The sequence below is a fragment of the Hevea brasiliensis genome, chromosome 8 (assembly GCF_030052815.1).
Source record: "Hevea brasiliensis isolate MT/VB/25A 57/8 chromosome 8, ASM3005281v1, whole genome shotgun sequence".
Lineage (NCBI taxonomy): Eukaryota > Viridiplantae > Streptophyta > Magnoliopsida > Malpighiales > Euphorbiaceae > Hevea > Hevea brasiliensis.
This window is the reverse complement of record NC_079500.1, coordinates 13,440,696-13,459,779: the sequence shown is the minus strand read 5'-3', so window position 1 is coordinate 13,459,779 and position 19,084 is coordinate 13,440,696. Positions and strand designations below refer to the sequence as shown.

Below are 19,084 nucleotides of genomic sequence, written 5' to 3'. Positions count from 1 at the left end.
CCACCGTTGATCTCACTTGTAAGGATGAATCCGAACCCTTGGATCAAGAGAGAAGCGACAATACCGGCGTCTTTCACTCGGCCCCGGTCGTTCGGACAAAGGATTCAAGACCGTCGGATTAAAGAGGAAAAGGACAAATATTTTGAGAAGCGATCTCGGCCATTCGTTTTGACTCTCTTTAATTCCTGAACATCCGATCATGTACTTCAAAATCGACCCTCCATCTCCTCAAAATGAATCACGACCCTTCATGGGGAGCACGATTCCTATAAATACTGCATGAAAAAGCATTCAAAAAAAAAAAGGGACGAAAAAAAGAAAGGTTTATTATAGCGGAAGAACTCGAAAATTTCATTCGATTTGTTATTACGCTACTTTGAAGTATTGATTGGAAAGACTTTTGAAACTAGTTTTCAAGTGTTTCTTGAAAAGGATTTTGAACACTGGAACTCTACATTTCCGGCTTGTTCATCACCCGATCACGCCTTCACTTTCAACTCTTTATCATCTCTATTTTCATCCCATACATTTGGAGCTCAAATCCCACTCGGTTGTTATCTTGACCTAATCACATCATAGCTAAGCTCCCTCCAGTTCACGGTGAACATCAACTCTCGAGCTAATCGATCCGCGGTCTTGTTTCTAGTGGCCACCCCATAATTATTCCTCTGATTCAGCTCCTCCCGGTAGAGCCCACGTCATTTGTTTTATTAAGTGTTTGCGTTCATTTCTTTCATAGTCTCTCTGTCCTTTTTACGTATGTGATTTTTCTCCAAGTTCATCTCGTGCAAAGAGACCCAGAAATGTTATTCTCAGGTCATCTCTTTAGTGATTAGTGTGCCTTTTATTAATCTTCGTCATTTACGAATACGAGCTTTTACGGTTCCTAGTAGAGTGTAAATGGTCGGGTAAGGCGTAGTAGCGCAACCTAAAGATCTCTCTTAAAGGGAAAATCTGAATAATACATAAGGAAGATAGTCAAACTATTAGTGGCATAAGCAACGATTCGGCAAAGATGCCATAAAATGGAAGTAAAAGAAGCAGAGTAGATTGGTCATAAATAAATATTGGTAAAATAAATACATGAGAGGTCGGTAAATCAGGTCTCATTTTCCCGTCTAGCCGAAGGATATTGATAAGTCCTATCCCCAAACTCTTTAAACTTCAGGATCCTTATCTCTAGGTTCTTAGGGCACCAAAATTACGGAGATCGGAAAAATACCTTTGAGCACCTTTCTAATTTAAAAGAGATCGGAGGAGAGTTCTTATCCGGTCTTAACTCAAATTCTAATAAACATTTAAAAGAGATCGGAGGAGAGTTCTTATCCGGTCTCAACTCAAAATTTTATTAAATAGGGATCGGAGGAGAATTCTTATCTGGTTCCCATCTCGAAATTTTAATAAATACCTAAAAGAGATCGGAGGAGGACCCTCACCCGACCTCCAATTAGAATTTTAATAAATAATCCAGTAGAGATCGGAGGAGAGTTCTTATCCGGTCTCTATTCAAATTTTAATAAATATTAAAAAGAGATAGGAGGAGAGTTCTTATCCTATTCTCACACCAAATTTCAACCCGTATGCAAGATAATCCCAAAACCCAGAACAATTCGTAACGTCAACTCACTAAGGCTGTCTCATTTACTTATGTATCTGGGTAATCCTAATTAGTGAAAAATCAAACATTCCTTTTACCAAAAGGATTAACATTCCCACTATAGCCCTTCTAACTAATTTATAAATGACACAAAATTAAATCTACTTACCCTTGTTAAGGGACGAGGTGGGGTGCCTAACACCTTCCCCACCCGTTAATGGACCCCGAACCTAGAATCTCTGTTTTGAAGTGGTTTCATTTTTAATTTAACTCCCTAAATGGTTTTCTTTAGTTTCCCTCAAAACTAAGGTGGCGACTCCTCACTTTTCCCACTTCGGTGAGTGATCGTCCGGGCGACCGCAAAATCCCGTTGCGACATATATCTTAAAATGATTTACAACATTTACTTATGTACAATGATCAAAATGCAACATTCAATATATACATGAGCCCTACCAAAATAACTCATGAAGTGACAATCTACACTGTAGCAGATCTGATCAAAATCCTGTCTAGGCTATACCGCTACTACTGGTGCTGCTGGTGCTGATCTCTCATATCTACGTGAGGAAACAATTCATCGCGCTAAGCATTTCTGCTTAGTGGTGCAATAATTGAAATAAAAATAACTAATAATTGAAATAATTATTCTATATAAAATTTCCTAAATTTTTGAATTAATTACATATTTGCGAAACTTTGGGAGCAAATAATTTATCGGAATCTTTTTATTTATATATCTTATATTTAGTCTTATTAAATCCATAATAGTGATCTCTTCATGTACTTATTTAAATTTAAAGTATATTACTCATATTTGTGCCTAAGTAATCTATGACAGATTATAAAGACTGAATACATGGAAGTATACTAGTTAGACATCCGTATGTCTATCAAGTATACAATGTTCATGTCAGGCACTAGGTCAGCAGGCAGGCATAAAGTCAGAAATCATAATAGGCACAATGGCCAACGGGCAGGCAAAAAATCTGTAGAACAATTATATCAGACGTATATTGTCTATCAATGATTATTCTGTGAGCGATCGCAATCTGTAATCCCTAATTAGTATACCAATCGATCCTTGCTATATAAATAAGCCTAGGTATACTTTGGGCAAAAATAATATTTTTAAGTATTTATAGTTTCATTATTTCATATTATGTACTAATTGTATTTCATAGCATTTTCATATTACTTGTAATGGGAAACATAAGTCCTACATGTATATTCATATTATTTTTATGTTTAACAAGTTATTTTAGTTCATATCACATCGTATGCCAAGTTATTTTATGAACCTTTCTCAAGATCCAGATTTGGTATCTTTAATTCACCTAGCATATTGTTCAAGATGTGGCCACTGTTCTTCCGTACTTCCTTCATGGAAGTTGTTCCTCTATGTCTTGTCTTTGTTTTCCTTTTTGAATCATGTCATTTAGAGTTTTAAAACTCAAGTTATGGTCAAATAACAAAAACTGGTTCATTAACTTACTCTAGTTCTAGAACCAGGCAGATTCTAGAATCAATATTTTCCTAATTATTTGGACATGTTATAACCACTTTTAGGCCTAATGTTCTTCATAGAAGTTGTTACCCTATGTCTTAGGATCACTCAGATTCAAGAATTACAATTTTTCAGGTTTTGTAGAATAAATTATAGCAAATTAACTGGCCTAGACTCAGATACCCTATGTCTATAGGATTTCAGGTTTAGGTCAGTGGCTTTGACTCCTATTTTAGGGTTCTTACACTCAAAATTTGAGGCAAGTTTCTAAATCAAAGTTGAATCCCTATCTCTTAGGTTTCCAAAACAGTTTGGCTCATCCCATTTGAGATTTTCTAGTGAAAGTTATGGTATAAATTCTGTTCTGGGGTCAGGTGGTGGTTGAGGCAAATTCCAGGATTTGGTGTACTAACTTGGTCTAACAATTTGACTTACTTCCCTTGGGATCTGGGTTCTGGTCAAAACATTAATATTCTAGATCTGTCTTATAAAACTTTTGGAACTATTTTCATTACATTTGCAATTTTTTTGACCAAGTTATGGCATTTTTGCCAAAGCCCAGTCGAGTAAGCCTATGTCCAACAAATTCTGGGCAGATTGATTTTGGATAGTTTTGTGACCTAATTTGTGGTAGCAATTTGATTTGATTAGAGGCATATCTAGGTTTTGTGTTTTTCATGAAAGTTGTAGTCCTATGTCTAAGCTTTCCAATGGTATAAAAATCAGGTCATTCTGACCTTCCTAGACGGAGTTATGACCAATTGAATAATTACTGTTCATATAGTCATTTTTTCCAGGTCCAGATTTTGGTTTCCCGGATTCAAACCAATTTTAGGCTAGGTTAGGGATAGGTTTTGGGAATGGTCTCTTCATGAAAAATGTGGCAAATGGTCCTAGGTTTCATCTCCAATTAGCCTCACACCAATTGGAGTAACATAACTCAAGTTATGGCTCTCTAAGCATGCTGGACTCATAGGTTCAGAAATCTTGCATAAAAATCAACACTCCCTATTTCAATTCCTCCAACTCCCAAACTTCATTTAACATACATAGCACTTCTAAATATCATCAATTCACCTCAAAAAAGCCAATTTCAAGCAATAACACAAAAGTTCCAAAGTTAGGTCGAAACCCTAACTCAAAGTTTCAATCTCAAGTATTCTCAAGGCAATTCAACTTCTAATGCGTATAAGTTCATCAATCAACATCACTAGCCAATTCAAAACCATTAAAACCATCAATTCATCACACTTTCCATGGCTGCCGAAATTAGGGTTTCCTCTTCTCATGGTATTCATTTTGATTTCATGAAAATCTACTTCAATTTACCATACTAATCATACTTAGAGAAGGAAAGAAATGTGTTTAGTGCACTAACCTTGCTTATGTCCAATTCTAAGCTCTCAAAACTTCAAATTTTCTACTTTTTTTTGCTACTAGTAGACTCTCCAAGGTATAAAATTATGTTTTAATGAAGGGACTAGGAAATTTTATGGTGAGAATTAGTGGAATTTGAAGCTTAGAAGGAAGAGCATCAATGGAGGAGATGGGAAGCATGGTTTGGCCACTCTTGAAGAAGAAGAAGAAGAAGAAAATTGATTTTTAATGAAATTCGTCTCTATTTAAGCTCTTCCTTATCCCTTATAACTATTTGTTAAATTTCAATTGGTCAAGCTTTTTAATGATGTCATTATGATATCATGCTTGTGCAATAACGTATTTCTTTTTTTTTCTTTTCTTTTCTTTTCCCATTTTCCATATTATAATTCATGATTTAATTTATTTTATGTGTTTTAATCTCTCTCATTTTAATTGACATTTAGGTTAAAATTCAACTCTGAGGTTAAAATGACCAAAATGCCCTTCTTAAGCTTAACGGGTTATTTTTGTTTGTACCTATAAATAAATTTTTCTGAATTTTCTTTGGCCATTTTAATGTCATTTATACCTCAGTAAAATTTTAATTAAGTCCCCAAAAATTATTTCCTAGGGTTCCTCGCGGGTCTGGGGTCGACAACTACCTTCGTCGTTACTTCCCAGTATGGTCACCCATCGTCGTGGCTCGGGCTCCTTTAACCCAGTTGCATTTCATTACTCTTGTTTTCTTTTAATTTTTTTTTTATATTTTCTAATCATTTATTCCATCAATTTATGTCTCCTCATTATAGTTTAAGTGTAGTTCTAAACATTCTAGCTATCCGAACAGACATTAGCCATCGGAACAGTGGAGCGTACAGACTACCTACTGTGACGGCATTACAATTCTTCCCCTCTAAATAAAATTTCGTCCTCGAAATTTACCCGGTATAAATAATCGAGGAATTGATGTCTCCTCGTCTCTCTACTTTTCCGTGTTATAATATTTCACCTTCTCCTTAGTCTATCTTACTTAATCTAGCTCTACATACTTATCTTTAACCTTTTCCCTTTGCTCCCTCTGTTCTACAGGTTTTCCATAGTATTTTCAAACTCATTTCTAGTAATAGAACTCTGTTCTGGCATAACTATATCAAAGCAGAAACCATATGCAAATATCCTCATCTCGATGTACTATCAGAAATACATAACTCTACAGAATAGTCCCACGTCGGTACTGTAATCTACAGCTTACAGTACAAATATCGAGAATATTGCGTAGTTACTACGGTATATCCCAATAGATCAGATTTCTTATACTTATCCTTTTCGAATTTATGACTTTCAGTGGACCGAGATCCATACCTTAATCTAAAATAACTAGAGAAAACAGATATTTATTAGTGTCACCTCGACTCCTAATTAAAGGCTCATGCATGTTATGCACACCATATCTTTCCATCTACCTATGCCTAAGAACGCCTAAACCTTTGCTCTGATACCACTAAATGTAACACCCCTCACCCGTCTATTGTGTAGTCGAGCAAGGTATGCTACGTTCGGTGCCGGAGCATCCTATCTTATCTTGTCATGTACATTATTAATTTAATGTCCATTTATTTATATTATCCCACCTGTAGAAAATTTTTTTTATCCCATTTCATTTTTATGGAGACCCAGACAGAGCCTCCTCTGTTTTATTAGCGTATGGTGGTTTCCATAATTTACCTGTTAAAAACTTATATCCATTTCACATTGCCATATGTCATATCATGTCATCATAATGTTAGTAATATGCCCTAGAGCATATCATTTTGTATGTATCTTGTACATATTTTATTAATAAAAGGCAATTTTAATTTTCCATTTACATAATGTATTTATGTGTAATAGAAAAGGTCCATTGATATTTTGTTAGAAATTCTATTCTTAAGTTGTTAAGAATATGAGTGACGGTATTTCTAGCACAAAGTATCATACATTGATTCACAATTGAGGATACTTCACACAGGACATGGCTTATCCAGAAAGATTGTAATCATGTTTGTTCCCAAGGTATTCATATGAGATATAAATAAGATGGAGTGGTGAGTCTCATGCCACATAACAAACATGATAGGCACTTATACATGATAAGTAGGCCGAACTAGTGACGCTTATGATAAGCACATGGAGTTAACTCTTGTCAATGCATTATCATATATCATATCAGTGCATATAATCTTTAGACCTGAGATAACACAGTTATCTTGTATATAGGTGGTTTGAGTTTGATACTGCTTTCATACTTGTACTGTGTATGGATATATGGGCATGTGTTGGCTTCTACTAGTTATATATGGAGATAGGTGTTGATCAAGATGGAATCTGTTACCCTAAGTAAATAGGGATAAAATCCTATGTTCATTTAATTGTTCTTGATATTTCAAGTTCCTGGTCAGGACGGACAGATTTAGTCAGAAAAGAGTTTCTGATAAGAATAATCTAATTAATCAATAACTGGAATTAAAAGAGAACATAATGTTCATAGCAAATGGGGTTTGACATTAACCATGACTCCAACTCGAATTGGGATTTTGTAACAGAGAGATTCTAGTGCATGGTAACATATGATTAAAGGTTCATTTAAGGTATTCCTTATTACTGATTGGGTGGCCATTGCACGCTATGCTAGGTGTCAACCATGGTCTATGAGATGCCTAAAATGATTTAGAGAAATCATTTATGGTAAGAAAGAGTTCTGATGATATTAAGAGTTAATATCATATCTCATTGCCAATTAGTAATGAGCCTAGTGAGTCACACACATACATAAGTTAATCACCAAGTAAAATGTGATTTAATTGATTAATTAAAGAGTTTAATTGATCAATTAAATAGGTTTGGTGTGCAATGAGATTGTAAAGTCCCTAGCATGGCTTGAAACCAAATCTAGGTTATTGGATGTATAGTAAAAGTTAAATTTATATTTAAAGTGTTTAAATATGAATTTAATTGTGAGAAATTAATTAATAGAGATTAATTAATTAATTTATATTTGATATAAATTGATTAGAAGAGAAGAAAAAATGATTTTGGGTTGAAAACTCAAAATTAGAACATAAGGATAATTTGGTCATTTCACATCGTGACATGTGGCACCATGAGATGGTGACACATGGCACCATATAAACTTGCCATTTGTCTTCCTATCATGCAAGATGATCAAAGTCAAGATTAAGTCTAGCTTTGACACTTGGCTTAATGAGATTAAGTCAATTAGAAATAAGATGCAATGTGGTGCTGACATGTGGCAAAGGTTTTAAGTGATTATTTGACCTAATTATAAAAGGGAAAGAAAGAAAAAACAAAAAAAAAAAAAAATTCTCTCTTTTCTCAAGGGTGGCGGCAACCTCTCTCCCATCTACTCTTCTTGCTTTCTTCAAAAATTCAAAGAGAATCACTCCATTCCCTTTGAATTAAAATTGCTAGAAATTGTTTCTAGTATTCTATACACACATATAACATCTCTAAAGGCAAAATCCTAAATTATAATTGGTTAGAGAAGCAAAATTGGGGCCTGCCCATTGGTGATCTTAGTGTAGACAAGCTAGAGGGACAACACTTGGGGTCCTAGGAGCTTCCTAAAGGTGTCAATTGCATCCACAGTGCATCAAAGAGGTTAGTGCCCAAATTCCTCTTTCAAACTAGGGTTTAATTGAATTAATTTATTAATTCACAATCTTGAATGACAAATGAAGATCCTAATACATATTAAAAGTGTTTTAATATGCAATTGAGCATTGAAATAAATTAGGCACATAAGAGATGTGGCATGATGTATGAAACCCTAGAAGAAAATTTTTGAAATTCAATGCTCCAATGAACCAATTACCATGCTTCCGCTCCTTCAATTGGTATCAGAGCCACTATATTTGCGATTAGGATTGAATATGAGATTTAATTGTGTGATTGGATCAAATTTGGATTGATCTAAAGCTGTTTGGGTGCCATATGTGTGGCGGCATGTATGTTGAGGTGCATCATGGGTAGAGGCATGAATGTAATTCACACCCTAAGGGTGTGATTTGTTTTGGGCTTGGGTTTTTGGGTTTCTTTATGCAATTGTTGTTTATCTTAAGGCCCATAATTAGGCCCATACCTAATTCAATTGTTTAATTAGGAAATTTAATCACACAATTAATTATTGAAAAATGTTTTCAAGGTATTAAATTTGGAAAGGGTTTATAAATTTAAATTGATTTGAATGAGATTCAAATTTGAATTTTTTAGTTGAATATGTGATATTCAATTTAATTTTTTAGTATGTATATTTTATTTAATTGTTAAATTTTAATATGCACGATGGATGATCATAGACAATAAACGACTAATGCGATTGGATTTATTTCTTTTATTTTTCTTTGGGTTGTAAAATAATTAATTTTATTTTAGTGGCATGTATTATAAGTGTTGTAATAATTTGAGTTGTAATTTCATTTATTTGAGGACTTCAAAGTCTATATTCTTGTAAATTCGCCTTGGTATGCCAAGGATTACAATGTGATTGGATTGCAAGAAGATTAAGGAGGTCAAGAGCATTGGTGGGATCAGTGGGAGAAAATCAAGATCAAGTATTGATTATGTACACCTTCAGCAACTCTTGTAAAATGAATGAATGAAATACACCTAGGAATGCCCTGATTCAATTCTTGGTGGCTCAGAATTGAATCCTTTAGAAAGTCCATGATCATACCATATTAATTTTTTATCCATGTATGCATGAGATGTATGGTAATGTATGCAAGTATATGATATATGCATGCTAATTGGATAATGTGCAAATTGAGACCATAATAGTAATTAAGCCAACCACTAAATCTTCCAAACAAATGATTAAGTTGGAAATGGTATAATTAAAGTAATTATATCATGGACCCTCCATTGAGGCAATTATTTTAAGAAATTTTAAATACTTGCATGTGATGCATTTAATTTAAGAGATTTTCTTAAGAATAATTATTAAGCATGAGATGTTGTAAATATGTAAATAGTTGATGGTCAATAATGGATGTGCCTGAGGACATTAAAATTATTTGCATGTTTACTGGCTTAATGGGATCAACTTAACTAATGCAAGATAAATTAATAATGGATGTGAGGATTAGAGGCTAGATAAATGATTAAACCTCACATGAGATGTGATGGGCAAGGAGTTGCTCACTTATAGTTTATTGTAATTCTAATAATGGATGTGCCTGAGGATGATCAATAAGGCTATAAAAATTCAATCACCCACTAGAAATCTATCCAACTAGGATTTCTGTTTTCTACTTTGGAAGTGTAGGATTTGCCAAGTTAGTGGGAGGACTAATTTGATTAAAAGACTATAATCATTTTGGTTAATTACTTGATACATTTACTAATTAATCTAGTTATTTTCTGCAGTTAATTTTTCGATAATAATGAGCACACAACAACCACCACCATCCAATATCCTTGCGAGCATACTTGATCACAATAGGTTGACGATACCTAATCTTTCTGATTGGCTAAGAAATTTAAAAATTGTCCTGAACCTAGAACGTATTGGATATGTTTTAGACTCAAAGGTTCATGGTCCCTTACCTTCAGAGGCCACTCAAGAGGAACATGACACTTTGGATAAGTGGAAGGAGCATGATATGAGAGCCAAATGTTACATGCTTGCTTCTATGAGTAATGAGTTACAGAAGCAGCATGAAAATATGCAAAATGCAAGTGAGATCCTCCTTCACCTACAAGAGTTGTATGGTGAGCACAACAGGAATGCTAGGTATGAGATATCTAGACAGCTATTCCGCATGAGGATATTTGAGGGATAGAATGTAGGAGTTTATATCCACAAGATGATTCGGCTTATTGAGCAACTGGAACATCTTGACTTTCACATGGATTTCTAATTGCAGATGGGTTTGATCCTTCAATCCCTTCCTGAGTCATTTTAGAATTTTGTGAGAAATTTCCATATGACAAAGCAAGAGTATACTTTGTCTGGGTTGCTTAACATGCTGGTTATTGCCCAATAGAATATGCCGAGCAATAAAGAAAAAGAGGTAGCTTTGATTGCATCTTCTTTTACTGGAAAGTCCAACGAGAAGAAGGGCAATAAGAAAAGGAAACCTCAAATTCTTGGACCTTCCAAAAAGATAGACAAACAAAAGGGCAAGACCAAAGCTGACAAAGGTAAGGGAAAGTGTTTTCACTGCCAAAGGATGGACACTGAAAAAGGAACTGCCTAGAGTATCTTACTTCTCTGAAGGACAAGAAGGATAGTCCTTTAGAAGGTACATCTGTGTCTTATTATTTAGATTCTGATGATACTCATAGTTCATCTACAGCTTGGGTTTTAAATATTGGTGCTAGTTCTCACATTACTTATGATATGCAGGAACTAGCAAGTAGTAGCAGCTTACAGTCAAGAGATATTAGACTCCGAGTTGGCAATGGCTCAACTGTTGAAGCTTTAGCCATAGGTTCTAAATCTTTATACATGTATGGACATGTTTTGTATTTAAATAATGTTTTGCATGTACCTGATGCTTTTAAGAACATCATTTCTATATCTAGTTTGACTAGAAATGGTTATGAATTTCAATTCACAAATGATGTTTGCAATATTTAGTTTAGAAATAAATATGTTGGCTTGGGTTATATGCATGATGGACTTTATTATTTGGATAATAATGTTAAATACAAATCTAATGCAAGCAATCTAAATGAATGTAATGCCATGATGAAAATCAACTCGAGTTCAAAATATATTTGGCATTTAAGATTAAGTCATGTTGCAGAAGACAGGATTACAAAACTAGAGAAAATGGGGATTTTATTCTCATTGGGTTCTAAACCTACTCCAACTTGTGAATCCTACTTTCAAGGCAAAATGATGAGATCACCTTTTGTTGGACAAGGGCAAAGAGCTGAAAATATTTTAGAATTGATACATAGTGATGTATGTGGTCCATTTAAGGAAATGGCTAGAGGCAGTTTTCATTACTTTATTACCTTTACTGATGATAAATCAAGGTTTGGGTATTTGTATTTGATGAAATACAAACATGAATCATTTAAAAAGTTCAAGGAATTTAAATGTGAAGTAGAAAATCAAATAGAAAAAAGTATTAAAACTCTTTGAACAGATCGTGGAGGTGAATACTGAAGTACTGAATTTGATGAATACTTGAAAGAACATGGCATTATCTCCCAACTGACTCCTCCAGGAATGCCACAACTGAATGGTGTATCTGAAAGGAGAAATCGTATCCTATTAGATATGGTACGCAGTATGATGAGCTATATTGATATGCGAATCTCCTTTTGGGGATTTGCATTAGAATCAGCTTTGCATATTATGAATAGGATTCCATCAAAATCAGTCTCTTCCACACCTTATGAGATATGGCATGGAAGAAAACCGAGTCTTAAGCATGTTAAGATTTGGGATTGTCCATCTTATATTAAAAAGCTAAATACTGATAAATTGAAAAACAGATCAGAAAAAGGCCGATTTGTTGGATATCTAAAAGAAAGTTTTGGATATTATTTTTATTTGCCTACATCACAAAAGGTTGTGGCAAGCAGAGATGCCATATTTCTTGAACAACAGTTTATTTAAGAAGGAGGCAAAGGAAGGCAAATAGAGTTAGAATTGGAGAATTCTGACCAACCAACAGATCAAATGGATATAGATCCATCTAGTCAACTTACACCTATTGATAAAACATCTACAGTAATTCCTCGCAGATCAACTAGGATATCTCACCCAGGAGTGAGATATAGTTTTCTTCATGCAGATGAATAAGAGTTGTTCACTCATGAAGAAGTAGATCATGGAGATGATCCTCTTACCTATGAAGAAGCTATATCAGATATAGATTCTTTAAAATGGATTGAAGCTATGAAATCCGAAATTGATGCCATGCATAAGAACCAAGTTTGGGACCTTGTTGACCCACCTGAAGGTATTGTACCTATAGGGAATAAATGGGTTTTCAAGAAGAAAATTGGTTCTGATGGAAAGGTAGAGACCTATAAAGCAAGGCTAGTAGCGAAAGAATTTCGCTAAAGGCAAGGAATCGACTATGAGGAGACTTTCTCGCCTGTTGCCATGCTTAAATCAATTAGGATTCTATTAGCAATAGTTGCATACTATGATTATGAGATTTGGCAGATTGATGTCAAAACAGCTTTTCTCAATGAATATATTGATGAAAACATTTTCATGGAACAACCTAGGGGTTTTGAATCCCAAGATGGTTCCAAGGTATGCAAGCTAAAGCGATCCATTTATGGGTTGAAATAAGCTTCGAGGAGTTAGAACACCCGTTTTGATGAAGCAATTAAGTCATTTAGTTTTATCAAAAATGAGAATGAACCATGTGTTTATAAGAAGGTTAGTGATAGTGCTGTCACTTTCCTTATCTTATATGTGGATGACATTCTGTTGATAGGTAATGACATAAGTATGTTAACAACTATCAAGGCATGGTTGTTAAATATATTCTTCATGAAAGACTTAGGGGAGGCAACCTATATTCTTGGAATTCACATCTATAGAGATAGAGTAAAAAGAATAATTGGTTTATCCCAAAATTTATACTTGAAAAAGGTGTTAAAGAGGTTTAACATGCTTAATTCTAAGAGAGGATTATTACCAGTAAGACATGGTATCCACCTTTCTAAGAAAGAGTTTTGGTAAGAAAGAGTTCTGATGATATTAAGAGTTAATTTCATATCTCATTGCCAATTGGTGATGAGCCTAGTGAATCACACACATACACAAGTTAATCACCAAGTAAAATGTGATTTAATTGATTAATTAAAGTGTTTAATTGATTAATTAAATACGTTTGGTTTGCAATGAGATTGCAAAGTCCCTAGCATGGCTTGAAACCAAATCTAGGATATTGGATGTATAGTAAAAGTTAAATTTATATTTCAAGTGTTTAAATATGAATTTAATTTTGAGAAATTAATTAATGGAGATTAATTAATTAATTTATATTTTATATAAATTGATTAGAAGAGGAGAAATAATGATTTTGGGTTGAGAACTCAAAATTAGAACATAAGGGTAATTTGGTCATTTCACATTGTGACATGTGGCACTATGAGATGGTGACACATGGCACCATCTCATGGTGCCACATGTCTTCCTATCATGCAAGATGATCAAAGTCAAGATTAAGTCTAGCTTTGACACTTGACTTAATGAGATTAAGTCAATTAAAAATAAGATGCAATGTGGTGGTGACATGTGGCAAATGTTTTAAGTGATTATTTGACCTAATTATAAAAGGAAAAGAAAGAATAGACAAATAAAAAAAAATTCTCTCTTTTCTCAAGGGTAGTAGCAACCTCTCTCCCATCTCCTCTTCTTGCTTTCTTCAACAATTCAAAGAGAATTTGAATTAAAATTGCTAGAAATTATTTCTAATGTCCTATACACACATATAACCTTTCTAAAGGCAAAACCCTAAATTATAATTGGTTGGAGAAGCAACATTGAGGGCTACTCATTGGTGATCTTGGTGTGGACAAGCTAGAGGGACAACACTTGGGGTCCTAGGAGCTTCCTAAAGGTGTCAATTGCATCCATAGTGCATCAAAGTGGTTAGTGCCCAAATTCCTCTTTCAAACTAGGGTTTAATTGAATTAATTTGTTAATTCACAATCTTGAATGGCAAATGAAGATCCTAATACATATTAAAAGTGTTTTAATATGCAATTGAGCATTGAAATAAATTAGGCACATAAGAAATGTGGCATTATGCATGAAACCCTAGAAGAAAATTTTTGAAATTCAATGCTCCAATGGACCAATTACCATGCTTCTGCTCCTTCACATAATTCTCATCACATTATTGTTCATATTCATTTCAAGTAAATAAAATATGTCATTTCATTCATATTAAATTTACATACAGTAATGTACAAATTATATACAATCCAAAAATTTAATTATATATCTTAAAATGATTTACAACATTTACTTATGTACAATTATCAAAATGCAACATCTAATATATACATGAGCCCTACCAAAATAACTGATGAAGTGACAACCTACTGCTGTGAGGCATCTAATCAAAATCTGTCTAGGCTCTCTCACGCTTCTCTGCTTTGATCGATCTCTCGTACCTACGCGAGGAAACAATCCATCGCGCTAAGCATTTTTGCTTAGTGGTGCAGTATTTGAAATAAAAATAACTAATAATTGAAATAATTATTCTATATAAAATTTCCTAAATTTTTAATTAATTACATATTTACAAAACTTTGGGAGCAAATAATTTATCGGGATCTTTTTATTCAGTTTATTAAATCCATAATAGTGATCTCTTCATATACTTATTTAAATTTAAAGTGTATTACTCATATTTGTGCCCAAGTAACCTATGACAGAATATAAAGACTGGATACACAGGAGTACACTAGTTAGACATCCGTATGTCTATCAAGTATACAATGGTCATGTCAGGCACTAGGCCAGCGGGCAAGCATAAAGCCAGAAATCATAATAGGCACAATGGTGAAAGGGCAGGCATAAAACCTGTAGAACAATCATATCAGATATATATTGTCTATCAATGATTATTTCTGTAGGCAGTACTGCAATCTGTAGTCCCTTATTGGTATACCAATCGATCCATGCTATATAAATAAGTCTAGGTATACTTTGGGCAAAAATAATATTTTTAAGTATTTATAGTTTCATTATTTCATATTATGTACTAATTGTATTTCATAGCATTTTCATGTCACTTGTAATGGGAAACATAAGTCACACATGCATATTCATATTATTTTTATGTTTAACAAATTATTTTAGCTCATATCACATCGTATGCCAAGTTATTTTATGAACCTTTCTCAAGGTCCAGATTTGGTATCTTTAGTTCACCTAGCATATTGTTCAAGATGTGGCCACTGTTTGGCCATACTTCCTTTATGGAAGTTGTTCATCTAGGTCTTTTCTTTGTTTTTCTTTTTTAATCATGTAATTTGAAGTTTTAGAACTCAAGTTATGGTCAAATAACCAAAATTGGCTAATTAACTCACTCTAGTTCCAGAACCAGGCAGATTCTGTAGTCAATCTTTCCCTAATTATTTGGACATGTTACAGCCACTTTTAGGCCTAATGTTCTTCATAGAAGTTGTTACGCTATGTCTTAGGATCACTCAGAGTTAAGAATTACAATTTTTTAGATTTTGTAGAATTAATTATAGCAAATTAACTGGCCTGGACTCAGGTACCCTATGTCTACAGGATTCCAGGTTCAGGTCAGTAGTTTTGACTCCCATTTTAGGGTTCTTACACTCAAAATTTGAGACAAGTTTCTAAATCAAAGTTGGATCCCTATCTCTTAGGTTTCCAGAACAGTTTGGCTCATCCCATTTGGGGTTTTCTAGTGAAAGTTATGGTATATACTCTATTCTAGGGCAAGTGGTGGTTGAGGCAAATTCTAGGATTTGGTATACTAACTTATTCTAACAATTTGACTTAGTTCCCTTGGGTTCTTGGTTCTGGTCAAAACATCAATATTGTAGATCTACGTCTTATAAAAATTTTGGCACTGGTTTCATTGCATTTGTAATTTTTTGGACAATGTTATGGCATTTTTTCTAAAACTGGTCGGGTAAGCCTATGTCCAACAAATTCTGGGCAAATTGGATCTGGAGAGTTTTGTGACCTAACTTGTGCTTGCAATTTGATTTGGTTAGATGCAGATCTGGGTTTTGTATTTTTCATGAAAGTTGTAGTCCTATGTCTAAGCTTTCCAATGGTATAAAAATCAGGTCATTCTGACCATCCTAGAGGGAGTTATAGCCAATTGAACAATTACTATTCATATGGTCATTTTTTTCAGGTCCAGTTTTTGGTTACCCGGATTTAAACTAATTTTAGGCTAGGCCAGGGACAGGTTTTGGGCATGATCTCTTCATGAAAAATGTGGCAAATTGTCCTAGGTTTCATCTCCAATTGACCTCACACCAATTAGAGCAACATAACTCAACTTATGGTTGTCTAAGTATGCTAGACTCATAGGTCCAGAAATCCTATATGAAAATCAACACTCCCTAATTCAATTCCTCCAACTCCCAAACTTCATTTAACATACATGGCACTTTTAAATATCATCAATTCACCTCAACAAAGCCAATTTCAAGCAATAACACAAAAGCCCCAAAGTTAGGTCAAAACCCTAACTTAAAGTTTCAATCTCAAGCATTCTCAAGGCAATTCAACTTCTAATGCGTATAAGTTCATCAATCAACATCACTAACCAATTCAAAACCATCAAAACCATTAATTCATCACACTTTTCATGGCTGCCAAAATTAGGGTTTCCCCTACTCATGGTATTCATTTTGATTTCATGGAAATTTACTTCAATTTACCATACTAATCATACTTAGGGAAGGAAAGAAATGTGTTTAGTGCACTAACCTTGTAATAATTTTGAACTAAAGCCTGCACTCTGTCAGATGGTACAACAATCACAATTTGGAGGAAATCCAAGTGAAAGTCCACATGTGCATCTAGCACACTTTCTTGAGATCAGTGATATGTTGAAGATAAATGGAGTTTCTGATGATGCAATTCGACTCAGATTATTTCCTTTTTCTCTGACGGACCGAGCTAGAGAGTGGTTACATTCTTTGCCATCGGGTTCTATCACAACATGGGATGAACTTTCTCAAGCATTTTTAGCTCAATATTTTCCACCAAGCAAAATAGCTAAGCTAAGAAATGAGCTGACTTCTTTCAAACCTAGAGATGATGAGAGCTTGTATGAAGCATGGGAGAGGTACAAGGATTTGCAAAGGAGATGTCCATATCATGGGATTCCTAAGTGGATGCTTGTTTAACACTTTTACAATGGAGTTTCACCAGCTATTAGAAGTACAATTGATACATCTTCTGGAGGTGATCTTATGGAAAAATCTGAAGATGAAGCTTTTTCTGCTCTTGATAAAATTGTTTATAACAACTACCAATGGAGTTGTGAGAGGAATGAGATCAAGAAACCAACTGGTATGTTTGAGCTTGATGCCATGAATATGATTAATGCTAAGTTTGATGCTTTGACAAGGAAGATGGACAAGCTAAGCATGAAAGTAGATTTTTCAGCTGGAGGTTCTAGTAATTCAGTAGAGTTGGAGCTGCAAATATCAATCATGCGTGATTTTCCGCACTTAATCAAGATTTTTCAAGTGAGCAAGTGGATTATGTGGGGAACTACAATCAAAGACCAGGTGGTAACTCATTTTCTGCAACTTATGATCCAGCATGGAGAAACCACCCCAATTTCTCTTGGGGAGGTAGACAAGGACAAAATCAGAACTTTCAGCAACCTTCTGGGTATCAACAACATCAAATTTTTTAGCAGAATAGAGGTCCTCCTCCTGGAATTTCTAAACCTCAAAATGCACCTGCTCCACCTCTACCACAACAAGCACAATTAGACAAGACAACTAGATTGGAAGCCATGATTGAGACTCTACTTGTGAGCCATCAAAGTCAACAAGAAATGATTTCTCAATTAGCATCTAAAGTGGATCAAATGGCAACACACAACAAGATGTTAGAGAATCAAATAGCTCAACAAGCTAGCTCTTCAAATAACAAATCATTTGGGAAGCTCCCTAGACAGCCAGAAAATTCAAGGGACCATTGCAAGGCTATTACATTGAGGAGTGAAAAAATATTGGAGAATGGAGATAAAAAGATTAAAGAGAAAATTGAAGAAGAGAAAAACAGAGAAGGAGATGAACAAACTGAAGCTGAAGTTAGAATTGAAGCTGAGAAAGAAAATTCAGTGGAAGAAAGAGGAAGTAAGGAGAGGGAGAGTAAAGAGGAAGAACCTAAATATGTTGCACTTAAAGCCTACATGCCACCTTTACCATTCCCACAAAGGTTCCAGAAAGCGAAATTGGATAAACAATTTGGGAAGTTCTTAGAAGTATTGAAGTCTTTGCATGTGACTATTCCTTTCATTGATGCCTTAGCACAAATGCCTTCATATGCTAAATTTTTGAAGGAGATTTTATCTAACAAGAAGAAATTGGAGGAATTTGAGACCGTGGCTCTCACGGAAGAAAGCAGTGCTATTTTGCAAAATAAGCTTCCACCCAAACTGAAAGATCCTGGAAGTTTTTCTATACCATGTCACATTGGGGATATCAGTATAGATAAAGCTTTATGTGATCTTGGAGCCAGTGTTAGTCTGATGCCATTGTCTATCTATGAGAAAGTGAAGATTGGAGAAATGAAGCCTACTACCATTTCACTACAGTTAGCAGATAGGTCTATTAAATTTCCAATTGGGATAATTGAGAATGTTCCTCTGAAAGTTGGAAAATTTTTCATACCAGTGGATTTTGTGGTATTGGAGATGGAGGAGGATGTACACATTCCTATTATTATTGGTAGACCTTTCCTTGCTACTGCTAGAGCTGTGATTGATGTAAAAAATGGGAGGCTTACATTAGAAGTTAGGGAAGAGAAAGTTGAATTTAATTTGTTTCAAGCAATGAAAAAGAAAGATGATTCAAATTCATGCTTGAGAGTTGATGTGATAGATGAAGAGGTCAAAGAA

At 34.4% G+C, this 19,084-nt stretch overlaps 1 non-coding gene across 1 annotated transcript; it reads right to left on the bottom strand.

Moving 5' to 3' along the window:
- Positions 1 to 17,225: 17,225 nt before the first annotated feature.
- On the bottom strand, positions 17,226 to 17,332 carry LOC131182763 (small nucleolar RNA R71). Its single transcript, XR_009151023.1, has one exon. It is a non-coding gene; the product is annotated as a small nucleolar RNA R71 (small nucleolar RNA).
- Between the last annotated feature and the right edge of the window lie 1,752 nt (positions 17,333 to 19,084).